The 11,722-nt window shown below is 39.3% G+C and overlaps 1 pseudogene; it reads left to right on the forward strand.

Annotated features, from left to right (window-relative positions):
* Positions 1–8,714: 8,714 nt before the first annotated feature.
* On the forward strand, positions 8,715–9,617 carry LOC125916710 (proline-rich protein 3-like; annotated as a pseudogene).
* Positions 9,618–11,722: the final 2,105 nt, after the last annotated feature.

Genomic DNA, 11,722 nt, shown 5'->3' on the forward strand with positions numbered 1-11,722 from the left:
TTTTTTTTATTCCCTTTCCTTTTCTCTTTTTTTTTGGGGGGGGGGGAGAATCAGGTTTTTCAATTTTTTTTTTCCATTTAACCAGGCCTATTTTAACAAACAAATCAAAGCACACCTAGTTAAAGTTCCAAACATTCCCCACTGCAAGCAAGGAGGAGCTCTGCGAGGTCTGACCGGGGAAAAGAGCAGTCAAAATGCAATAGCAGCGTGCATACAGCATATACCAGAAACATTTCCTGAAGAGCCAGGCCCTGGACAGTGTATGACCTCTTTTTAATACTGCATTACTCTTAGGTGCAGTAATATAACAAGATTTTAAAACACCCAAAAGACAGAAACTTAGCCAAAATGACAAGTCAGGGGAATTCTCCCCAGAAGAAAGGTCAAGAAGAAATCACAGCCAGGGACTTGTTCAGAACAGATATAAGCAATACATCTGAACAAGAAGATAGAACCACAGTCATAAGACTACTAGCTGGGCTTCAAAAAGCATAGAAGAAACCAGAGAAACCTTTGCTGTAGAGATCAAAGACCTATCAACTAGTCAGGCTGAAATAAAAACTTCTGTAACTGAGAAGCAAAACTAACTGAAGACAGTCACAGCAAGGACTAAGAAGCAGAGAAGAGAATAGGTGATATGAAGGAAAAAATTATGGAAAATAATGAAGCTGAAAAGAAGAGGGAAAGGAAGCTATTAGATCATGAGGGGAAACTTAGAGAACTTAGAGAGTCCATAAACTGAAACAATATCCATAGCACAGGAGTCCCATAAGTAGAAGAGCAGGGGAAAAAGGCAGGAGGTTTATTTGAACAAATTATAGCTGGGAACTTTCTTAATCTGGGGAAGGAAAGAGGCATCAAAATCCAAGAAGAACAGAGAACTCCCATTAAATTCAACAAAAGCTGGTCATCACCATGGCATATCATAGTCAAATTCACAAAATACACAGACAAGGAAAGAATCCTGAAAGCAATAAGGGAAAAAAGTCCTTAACTTACAAGGAAAGATAGATCAGTTCACAGCAGATTTTTCCACAGAAACTTGGCAGGCCAGAAAGGAGTGGCAGGAAATATTCAGTGTGCTTGAATGGGAAAAATATTCAGCCAATAATTCTTTACCTAGCAAGGCTATCATTTAGAATAGGAGAGATAAAGAGTTTCCCAGACAAACAGAAATTAAAGGAGTTCATGACCACTAAACCAACCCTGCAAGAAATTTTAAGGGGGAGTCTTTGAGTGGAGAAAAAAAATAGTAAAAGACCAAAGCAACAAAGACTATAAAGGACCAGAAAACATCACCAGGAACACCAGCTGTATACATGACACGATGGCACCAAATACATATCTTTCAATACTCACTCTTTAAATGATTAAAAGCTCCAATCAAAAGACATAAGGTATCAGAATGGATTAAAAAAAACAACAACAACAAGATCCATCTACATGCTGCTTACAAAAGACTTACTTTAGACCTAAAAACATCTGCAGATTTAAAGTGACGGGATGGAGAGCCATCTATCATGTTAATGTAGGCTAAAAAAAGCCAGAGTAGCCATGCTTATATCAGACAAGCTATATTTTAAAAAAGAGACTGTAACAAAAGATGAAGAAGGCATTATATCATAATTAAGGGGTCTATCCACCAAGGAGATCTAACAATGGTAAACATTTACGCCCCCAACTTGGAGAACCCAAATATATAAATCAGTTAATAACAAACATAAAGAAACTCACTGATAAAAGATTTCAATAATACTAAGGGACTTTAATATCCCACTGACAACAATGAATTGATCATCTAAGCAGAAAATCAACAGGAAAACAATAGCTTTGAATGACACACTGGACTGGATGGACTTAACAGATATATTCAGAATAGTACCCCCTAAAACAGCACAATACACATTCTTCTCAAGTGCACATGAAACATTCTACAGAACAGTTCATATACTTGGTCACAAATCAGAATATTAAAGAACATACTACTAAAGAATGAATGGGTTAACCAGAGAATTAAAGAAGAAATTTAAAAATACATGGAAGTCAATGAAAATGAAAACATGACAGTCCAAACCCTGTGGGATGCAGCAAAGGCAGTTCTAAGAGGAAAGTATATTGCAATTCAGGCCCACCTCAAGAAGCAAGAAAGGTCCCAAATACACAACTAACCTTAGGTGTAACTAACCTTATACCTAAAGGAGCTAGCAAAGGAACAAGAAATAAAGCCTAAATCCAAACAAGAATGGAAATATAAATATTAGAGAAGAAATAAACAATATAGAAACAAAAAGAAAAACCAGTAAAACAGATCAATGAAACTAAGACCTGGTTCTTTGAAGAATTAAAAAATTGATAAACCTCTAGCCAAACATATCAACAACAAAAAAGAGGGAAAGGATCCAAATAGATAAAATCATGAATGAAAAAGGAGAGATCACAACCAACACCACAGAAATACAAACAATTATGAAAATACTATGAAAAATTACAAGCCAACAAATTGGGCAATCTAGAAGAAATGGAAAAATTCCTAGAAACCCATGAGCTACTAAAACTGAAACAGAAAGAAATAGAAAATTTGAACAGTCCCATAACCAGCAAAGAAATTGGATGAGTAATCAAAAATCCTCCAACAAACAAGAGTCCTGGGCCAGATAGTTTCTCAAGGGAATTCTACCAGATATTTAAAGAACACTTAATACCTATTCTTCTCACACTGTTCCAAAAAATAAAATGGAAAGAAATCTTCCAAACTTATTCTATGAAGCCAGCATTACCTTAATTCCAAAAACCAGACAAAGACCCCACTAAAAAGGAGAATTACAGGACAATCCCTGATGAACCTGGATGGAAAGATTCTCAACAAGATACTAGCAAATCGAATTCAAGAGTATATTCAAAGAATTATTCACCATGATCAAGTGGGATTTATTCCTGGCCTGCAAGGGTGGTTCAATACCTGCAAATCAATGAACATGATACACTGCATAAATAAAAGAAAGGATAAGAAGCATATGATCATTTCAATAGATGCAGAAAAAGCTTTTAACAAAATACAACATCCTTTCTTGATAAAAGTCCTCAAGAAAATAGAGATAGAAGAAACATATCTCAATATCATAAATGCCATATACAAAAGACCCACAGCTAATATTACCCTCAGTGAGGAAAAACTGAGAGTTTTCCCCCTGAGATCAGGAACACGACAGGGATGTCCACTCTCACCACTGCTGCACTGTTGGTGGGAATGCAAACTGGTGCAGCCACTCTGGAAAACAGTATGGAGTTCCTCAAAAAATTAAAAATAGAACTATCCTTCAACCCAGCAGCTGCACTACTAGGTATTTATAAAGGATACAAAAATGCTGATTCGAAGGGGCACATGCACCCCAATTTTTATAATAGTGCTGTCAACAATAGCCAGAGTATGGAAAGACCCCAAATATCCATTGACTGATGAACGATAAATAAGATGTGGTATATATACATAGAATGAAATTTTACTTGGTGATCAAAAAGAATGAAATTTTTCCATTTGCAACAATGTGGATAACTCTAGAGTGTATAAGGCTAAGTGAAATAAGTCAGAAAAAGACAAATATCGTATGATTTCACTCACAGGAAACTTAAGAAACAAAACAGATGAACATAGTGGAAGGGAAGGAAAAATAAGATAAAAACAGAGGGAGGTAAACCATAAAAGACTCTTAATAGAGAAGAAAAACAGGGTTACTGGAGGGGAGGTGGGTGGGGAGATGGACTAGATGGACAAGCATTAAGGAGGGCACTTGTTGGGTAAACAATAATAAGGATTAGATAATACTTTAATGATGTTGGGATATTGGCTAGCAATTTTGTTTAATGATGGATGTATTCCTTGTACATTTATTGAAATACACTATATATGGATCAAAAAAATCCATATATGCACATGCACACACACACACACACACGCACACACACACATACACACACACACAGCCTTTCTTTGGTCCTGTTACCCTTTCTAGCCACTGCCTAATTTTTTTTTTATTTTGTTCCCAAACTTTCCACTCACTCTGTTTTCTTTCATTGCCAAATAGATTCATGACTGAAATTTTTTCATCCATTTTCCCCTTTTTACCACTTTGCCACTATTCTTTTTAAGTTTTTAATGTTTATTTATTATTGAAAGATAGAAAGAGAGCATGAGCGTGGGAGGGGCAGAGAGGGGGGAGACAGAATCTGAAGCAGGCTCCAGGCTCTGAGCTATCAGCACAGAGCCTGATGCAGGGCTCAAACTCACAACCGAGAGATCATGACCTGAGCTAGAGTCTAATGCTTAACTGACTGAGCCACCCAGGCACCCCCGACTGTATCCTCATTGGTTGGTTAGTTGGTTAGTTAGTTCGTTCATTAGTTAGAGTTTTTGGCAAGTTGACACTCCTCTTTATCACAACTCTTCTCCATTCGATTCTTTTAAGTCTAATTTCTTGAACCTAAAGTCAGTTAATATTTGATTTTTGTCTCACTTATATGCCAGTCACTAGGTTAAACTACAGAATAATCACAACAAATGCAAAAGTTTCTTATTACAGCCAGTGTTTCCACAAACCTTGCACCCTTCTTTACTATTTCCTTGTGTCTTTCCAATACCCCTTCCATAGCTGGGGGAACAGAATTCTTTCCTAGTCCCCACCCTAACCCAACCCGGTTCCATCTCATCACTCTCAGGATTCTGTCTTTCTGACCATACCACAGAGAAATTAAAAGCCTCAACATAAATAAATTAAACCACTCACCTCTCTGACCACACATGCCTACAAACCTGTAGCAATCCATCCTTTCCTCACAGGGAAGAGTTGTCTTTAAAAAAAAAAATTGCCTTAGCTACAATAAGGGTATTCCCTGTGCTCAAAACTTCACATACTTCTTCTTTGGCTATTTCTCTAACAATTACAACCTCTTTTCTCCCTTTATCTTCCTTATCTCCTATGCTATTGGTTTTCCTTCTAATAAAAGAATAAATATATTTATCATCTTACCCCTCACTCTAAGCTTTCCCATGTAGTGTGCTTTTCATCTCTTTGATGAATCTGTTCTGCACAATTCAAAGACACCTTTCAATGGCCAAACATACTGATTTTGCTTTTGGTTATCTTGCTTGATCTCTCAGTCATAATTAAAACTATGGATACTCTTGAAGATGTATTTTCCCTTGCTTTCTCTTATTCCTTTTTTCTCTAATGACATCCTTTCCTTTATCATCTTTTTCCTTCTGCTTATCTTTTATTATTGACATTTCCCTCATTTCTTCACTTTCTGAGTCTACACTCTCTGAATGACCTCATTTCTTCTGACTTTGGCTATCATTTAATTGTTGATGACTTCTATATCTCCATAAGCAACTGAGGCTTTTTTTTCAGAGTTCTGATTTACACAACAAACATCTTACAGGACCTCACTGACAATTTCCTTACATATATAATAGAAATAATGATGATGATGGTAGTATAAGTTTTCAGAACAACTTGGTTTGAATCTGAGTTCTATGAATTAATATATAGATCATCTTGAGTAAGTAATTTCAGTTACACAAACCTCAGTTTCCACATCTATAAAATGAGGATATTAGTATCTAATTTCTCCATTTGCTGTAAAAATTAAATGTAATAACTTATATAAATAGTTATTATTTGGTATATGACAAGTATTAATTATCTGTAATAATAACAAATAAATATTACTTAATGCACAAATATGAACCAGTCACTCTACACACATTTTCTCATTTAACTTTCAATTTAGGACAACAAAAATTGAAACTATTATACTCCTCTGTTTTTTCCGTAATTTATTTTCTACATAAATACTCCCTTTCTTTCTTATATTGACACAAATACTAAGACAGTCTCTCAGGCTGAAAGGGGGAGACATTTTTCTCCCTTCCTTTCTTTCTACCTACTAGACAGGTGAAATAGTCACTAGATTGTATCTCAGATCTCAAATTTCTCTCCTCCTCTCTATTCCCAGTTATCATCAACCTATTTTCTGACCCTATACTTTCTATTTGTTATACTTTTATGATCTCTCTGCCTCCTGTATTGCTCTTTCAAAAAATAGAATAGAAGAGGGGCGCCTGGGTGGCTCCGTTGGTTAAGTGCCCAACTCTTGATTTTGGCCCAGGTCATGATCTCACAGTTCATTAGTTTGGGTTCTGTGCTGGCAGTGCAGGGGCTGTTTGGGATTCTCTCTCTCTCCCTCCTTCCCTCTCTCTCTCTTTCTCTCTCTCAAGATAAATTTTTAAAAAGAGAATAGAATAATCTTTAGAAAGTGACAATCATATAATTTTCAATTCTCCCATTAAATCAATTCAGTGATTCTCCGTTGCTTATAGACTGAAATCCAAATGCCTGATCAAATCCTACAGCATCTCTACCTGACTGCGGCTGTCTGAAAGGCCATCCTTCCCCACTTCCTAACTCCTAATTCATGTCCCTACTATACCCAAAGGTACAGGAATCTGTGTCTTTGCCTGTGCCATTTCCTCTATCGAAGTTCACTTCTGCCTTATCAACTAGATAAACTCCTAGTCATCCTTCAGTATTCTCCTCTGACACTTCTTCACCCAATCTTTCTAGAAGTCTACTAAGCTGAGCAGTTATTTTCCATCTCTCTCGGTTTCTCTAGGTTTTATACCTACCACTATTCATACATATTTTCTGTCATACAATATATATTTACTTTCAAGTCGCTGTTTTTTTCTAGTTTATGAATTCTTAAGACAAAGATTCTCAGTGACTTTATCCTCATCTCTTGACACAGATAACTTTTTCAATAAAAATCTATTTAACAAATCAATACGTGTATATCCCATGCACATATTACCACACATTTTATACATATTTTTACTTATATTCCCAAACACAAACACTTATACAACCAGGAACCATAAAGCATGAAAGTAGGAAAAATAAGGCATGTTCACCTAGGCTTGGAGTAGGTAAAGTTGCACAAATAATGTTTTTTTTTTCTTCCTACCTTGAACTCAAGAAGAAAATTACCAATTGGCCACTTTACCTTCTGCATGAGATCAGGGTAAAGTATGTACACTGTGACAGAGATGATAGAGCAAAGTATTGGGTCTTTCGGTAACAAAAGTCCTCAAAAGCTGTCATATTCATCTCAGTTTCTAGATCCAGAGATTTTCAAAATCAAAATACCAGGTTTCCATGTAGGCTTCTGCCTGTAGCAATGGGAAAAGTACAAGGGGATGGAAGCAGAGTCAGCAAAGGGCAGAGAAGTATCCGCCAGGGTCCAGTTGTTACAAAATGAGGTCAATGTGGAAAGTTATTACCATAGAGATTTTAGTGTAAAAGTCCTAATTTTTTTCTACTGTACAGAATCTGATCCCTGCAGGTACCTTGGAACAGAATCTCTGTACCAAGTTCTTGCAAAGAGAGTTAAAGATAAGTGCCCCACACATCAAAAAAGGAAAGTTCAGGGGCGCCTGGGTGGCGCAGTCGGTTAAGCGTCCGACTTCAGCCAGGTCACGATCTCGCGGTCCGTGAGTTCGAGCCCCGCGTCAGGCTCTGGGCTGATGACTCGGAGCCTGGAGCCTGTTTCCGATTCTGTGTCTCCCTCTCTCTCTGCCCCTCCCCCGTTCATGCTCTGTCTCTCTCTGTCCCAAAAATAAATAAAAAACGTTGAAAAAAAAATTTTAAATAAAAAAAAAAAAAAAAAGGAAAGTTCGTGTTGAAGAGGAAAGGCCAATTCTTCACAAATCTTGCAGAAGCTCCTAAAGAGATGTAGTCCCCTGGACAATTCCCTACTCTTACCTGCTGGGCTGGGCTAAGCACAGAGCAGTGGAGTCGCTGGTGAGGGGTCAAGGGCTGAGTATAGGATGGTGAAATCTGCAGTCTGAAGATCCAAATCCCACTTGGCACTTCTTCCAGGATTTTTATTCCCTGACACTCAGAACATTTCTCTATCCTAAACTGTTGCCAACCACTTGTCAAAGACAAAAACCTAAATTCTCTAAGGGCCTGAACAGTGGTTTTTCCTAAGAGGAAGTTATTAAAAATGAAGTCCTGAGAGCTGAGATAAACAGTACATTCCCATGAGTCTGGCTTCATAAAATTCTCTGAAGCTCTTTGTATTATGCTTGTAGACACAGATTACAATCTCTGGGTCTCCCTTGATTTTAAACTCTACTAAAAAGAGACAAAATTTAAATAGCGATATGGAATCCAATGTATATTTGTTATTCAACAGAGCAATTCTATTTCTAGGCTCCTAAGAGAAATTAAATATTTTGTTCACAGAAAATTACAATTGTTCTTATCAGCTTTATTCAAACTATCCAAAAAACTCGAAAAAAACCCCAAATGTGTGTCAATAGATGAATACACAAATAAACTAGTGTATCCTTATAGTGCACCCATTTAACAGAATACTACTCAGGTTTTTAAACATATTTATTAATTTTTGGGATAGCACCAGTAGGGGAGCGACAGAGAGAGGGGGACAGAAGATCCAACGCAGGTTCTGCACAGAGAGGCTGACAGAAAAAAGCCCGATGTGGGGCTTGAACTCACAAATGACAAGATCATGACCTGAGCCAAAGTCAGACACTCAACCGACTGAGCCACCCAGGTGACCCAACTCAGTTTTTTTTTTAATGAACTGCTGAAAAATGTAACATCATAATTGAATCCAAAAAACACTGTGCTGAACAAAAGAACTAATCACAAAAAAGTTCATACTGTATGATTCCATTTTTATGAAATTCAAGAGTCAGTAGCTACTTGGGGACCAGTGTATAAGAACTGACAGCAACCCACCGTGCCCCTTCCTCACTGCCCTCCAAATCCTGCTGCAGCCATTGCTGCAACCACGATGCCGAAATAAAAGAAGCAGAATCAGTAGCAGCTGCCACCACCACAGCAGCCCCCACTGCCAGAGCAGGAAGAGAGTAGAGTCGAGGACGGTGGGAGTCCCATAGGACCACCCAGGCTTCTGGGTGCCCCCCATGGCCAAATGGAAAGCCGGGTGACCCCAAGTCAGTCCCAAACTGGAATCCTCCCACATGTCCACCATCAGTAGAATAGATAAATAAGTTGTTGTGTGTGCATGCAATGGGAGACTACACTGCAAGAAAATGAATGGACTCCTGCTATAGGCAACCTGGATTAATTCTCACAAACACGATGTTGAGTGAAAGGAGCCAGATAGGAAAGAATGCAGATTCTCTTCACAGAAGTCCTCCAGGATCAAGGGGACCAATGATTTCACCACTACTGAGTCTCAAACCTCCTCCCTGGGGCAGAGGCCCAATTCGGGGGGCCTAGGCCCCAGATGTGGCCCATATGGTCGTGGTTGGTGGGGGGCCAATACTGAACCTCCTTTTCCTGGACCACGCCGTGGGGGTCCTTCCAGGGGAGGCTTTCACAAAGAGCAGAGAAAAATCCTCAAAAGCTCATAAGTTGGTCTCTATCTGCCCACCCAAGGATGGCCCCAAAGTTATGGAAGACAAATCCAACCACCCTGTCTGCTGACACTTTGCCAAAAAAGGGCCACTGTCGATATGAGGACCTCTGTGCCTTCTACCACGCAGGCTCAATGGACCTCCTCTGTGAGACTGTGCCTTCCCATCCAGGCTAGAAGGAGCCATTGGGACCCAGCAGTCATATATTTCCCTGTGGCCCTGTGATGGCTACTGTGAGGCTGTTCCCCCCACCACCCTCAATCAGTGACACCCACCTCCATCCATCCCCTCCCCATTTGGGGTCCAGAGTTGTGTTTCATCACTGGTGCCCAGTGTGTGGTCTTTCTTCTGATCCAGCCTCTAGAGACTCGCCTTCAAGACCCCATCTTTGCTCCCTTCAACTGCCTTCTGGATCCTCTTCCCCCTCACCAACTGACTGAACAGGAAACCTCTTTGGTGCTGTTTCTTATGCATCCGTTCACCCAGTCCCCAGTACTGCCCTTGATTCCTGAGAGCCCTGGAGCAGTTTCCTAGCACTCCCTTCTAGCTGCTTAAGTCCTTTTTAAAATGAAACAACCCTTACCTCCAAAGTTGCCAGTTGTCCTGTGAAACTCACCAGGTTGACCTGGGGTCAAGTATGGATGACTGGTTCAGAGTTACTCCCTGAAAGGACGCTCTCCCTGCTTTTGGATTTTGTAATTTCTGCATCAGTAGCATGATCTCCACCACTCTGGTCTGCGATCACTGTGCTTTGTGAAACTGCCCATCCCCTTGTATGCAGCCTCTCTCAGTGTCCGTGGCCTCTTTGTGACTTCCCAACACTAGAGTAAGTTTTTCTGCCAAAACAAATGAGACTTGGTGCCCTCTAGACTTTCCATACCTCCCAACATGGGAGAATTGTGAACCTTTCTGCAAGACTGCCTCCCTGGTCTCCCCATCCTGGCGTTGGTTTTTCTGGGTTTGACACAAGTCCATGAGATGTCCTCTAAAGCTTCTGACGAGTAACCCTATCTCCTCTCCAGCCCACTTTAGTTACACTATGTCATTGTGAGGCCACCAGCCCTTTCATTTGAATTCTGTGAATCTCCACCCGGCCTACCTTTGGGTGGAACCTGGGCAGTAGGGTTGCCTTCATCTAACCTTCTTCCCTGCATCCCTGGCACTGGTTGCTTTCTATAAAAATAGCAGTGAACAGGCTCAGTTTTGAACTGGCCCTGAGGAAATGGGTCAGGAGTTGTGTGGGCAAGAGGGAAGGATGAGAGCCGTTGGAGAACTGAGAATTAATTTTTTTCTTTTAAACATTTTTTATATTAGTAATAAATGCAGTGGAAACAATAACAAAAAAAGAACTGACAGCAAAAGGCCATAAGGAAATTTTCTGATGAAAAATTTAAATAGATGTATTATATATCTACTATATTATATTATAGTAGATGTCTTATATTATACTGAAGTTATAAATCCATTCACTGTAAACTTGTACAGACACTGTGGAAAACAGCATAAAGTTTCCCCCCAAAATTACAAATAGAAATACCTTATGATCCAATAATTCCAGTACTGGGTATTGACCCAAAGAAAATAAAAACACTAATTTGAAAAGATATATGCTCCCTTATGCTTATTTCAGAATTATTTATAATAATCAAGATAAGGAAGCAACCTAAGTGTCTATTTTTTTTTCATGAAGTTTATTGTCAAATTGGTTTCCATACAACACCCAGTGCTCATCCCAAAAGGTGCCCTCCTCAATACCCATCACCCACCCTCCCCTCCCTCCCACCCCCCATCAACCCTCAGTTTGTTCTCAGTTTTTAACAGTCTCTTATGCTTTGGCTCTCTCCCACTCTAACCTCTTTTTTTTTTTTCCTTCCCCTCCCCCATGGGTTTCTGTTAAGTTTCTCAGGATCCACATAAGAGTGAAACCATATGGTATCTGTCTTTCTCTGTATGGCTTATTTCACTTAGCATCACACTCTCCAGTTCCATCCATGTTGCTACAAAAGGCCATATTTCATTCTTTCTCATTGCCATGTAGTATTCCATAGTGTATATAAACCACAATTTCTTTATCCATTCATCTGTTGATGGACATTTAGGCTCTTTCCATAATTTGGCTATTGTTGAGAGTGCTGCTATAAACATTGGGGTACAAGTGCCCCTATGCATCAGTACTCCTGTATCCCTTGGACAAATTCCTAGCAGTGCTATTGCTGGGTCATAGGGTAGGTCTATTTTTAATTTTCTGAGGAACCT

This window comes from Panthera uncia, chromosome D1 (genome assembly GCF_023721935.1).
Source record: "Panthera uncia isolate 11264 chromosome D1, Puncia_PCG_1.0, whole genome shotgun sequence".
NCBI classification, from domain to species: domain Eukaryota; kingdom Metazoa; phylum Chordata; class Mammalia; order Carnivora; family Felidae; genus Panthera; species Panthera uncia.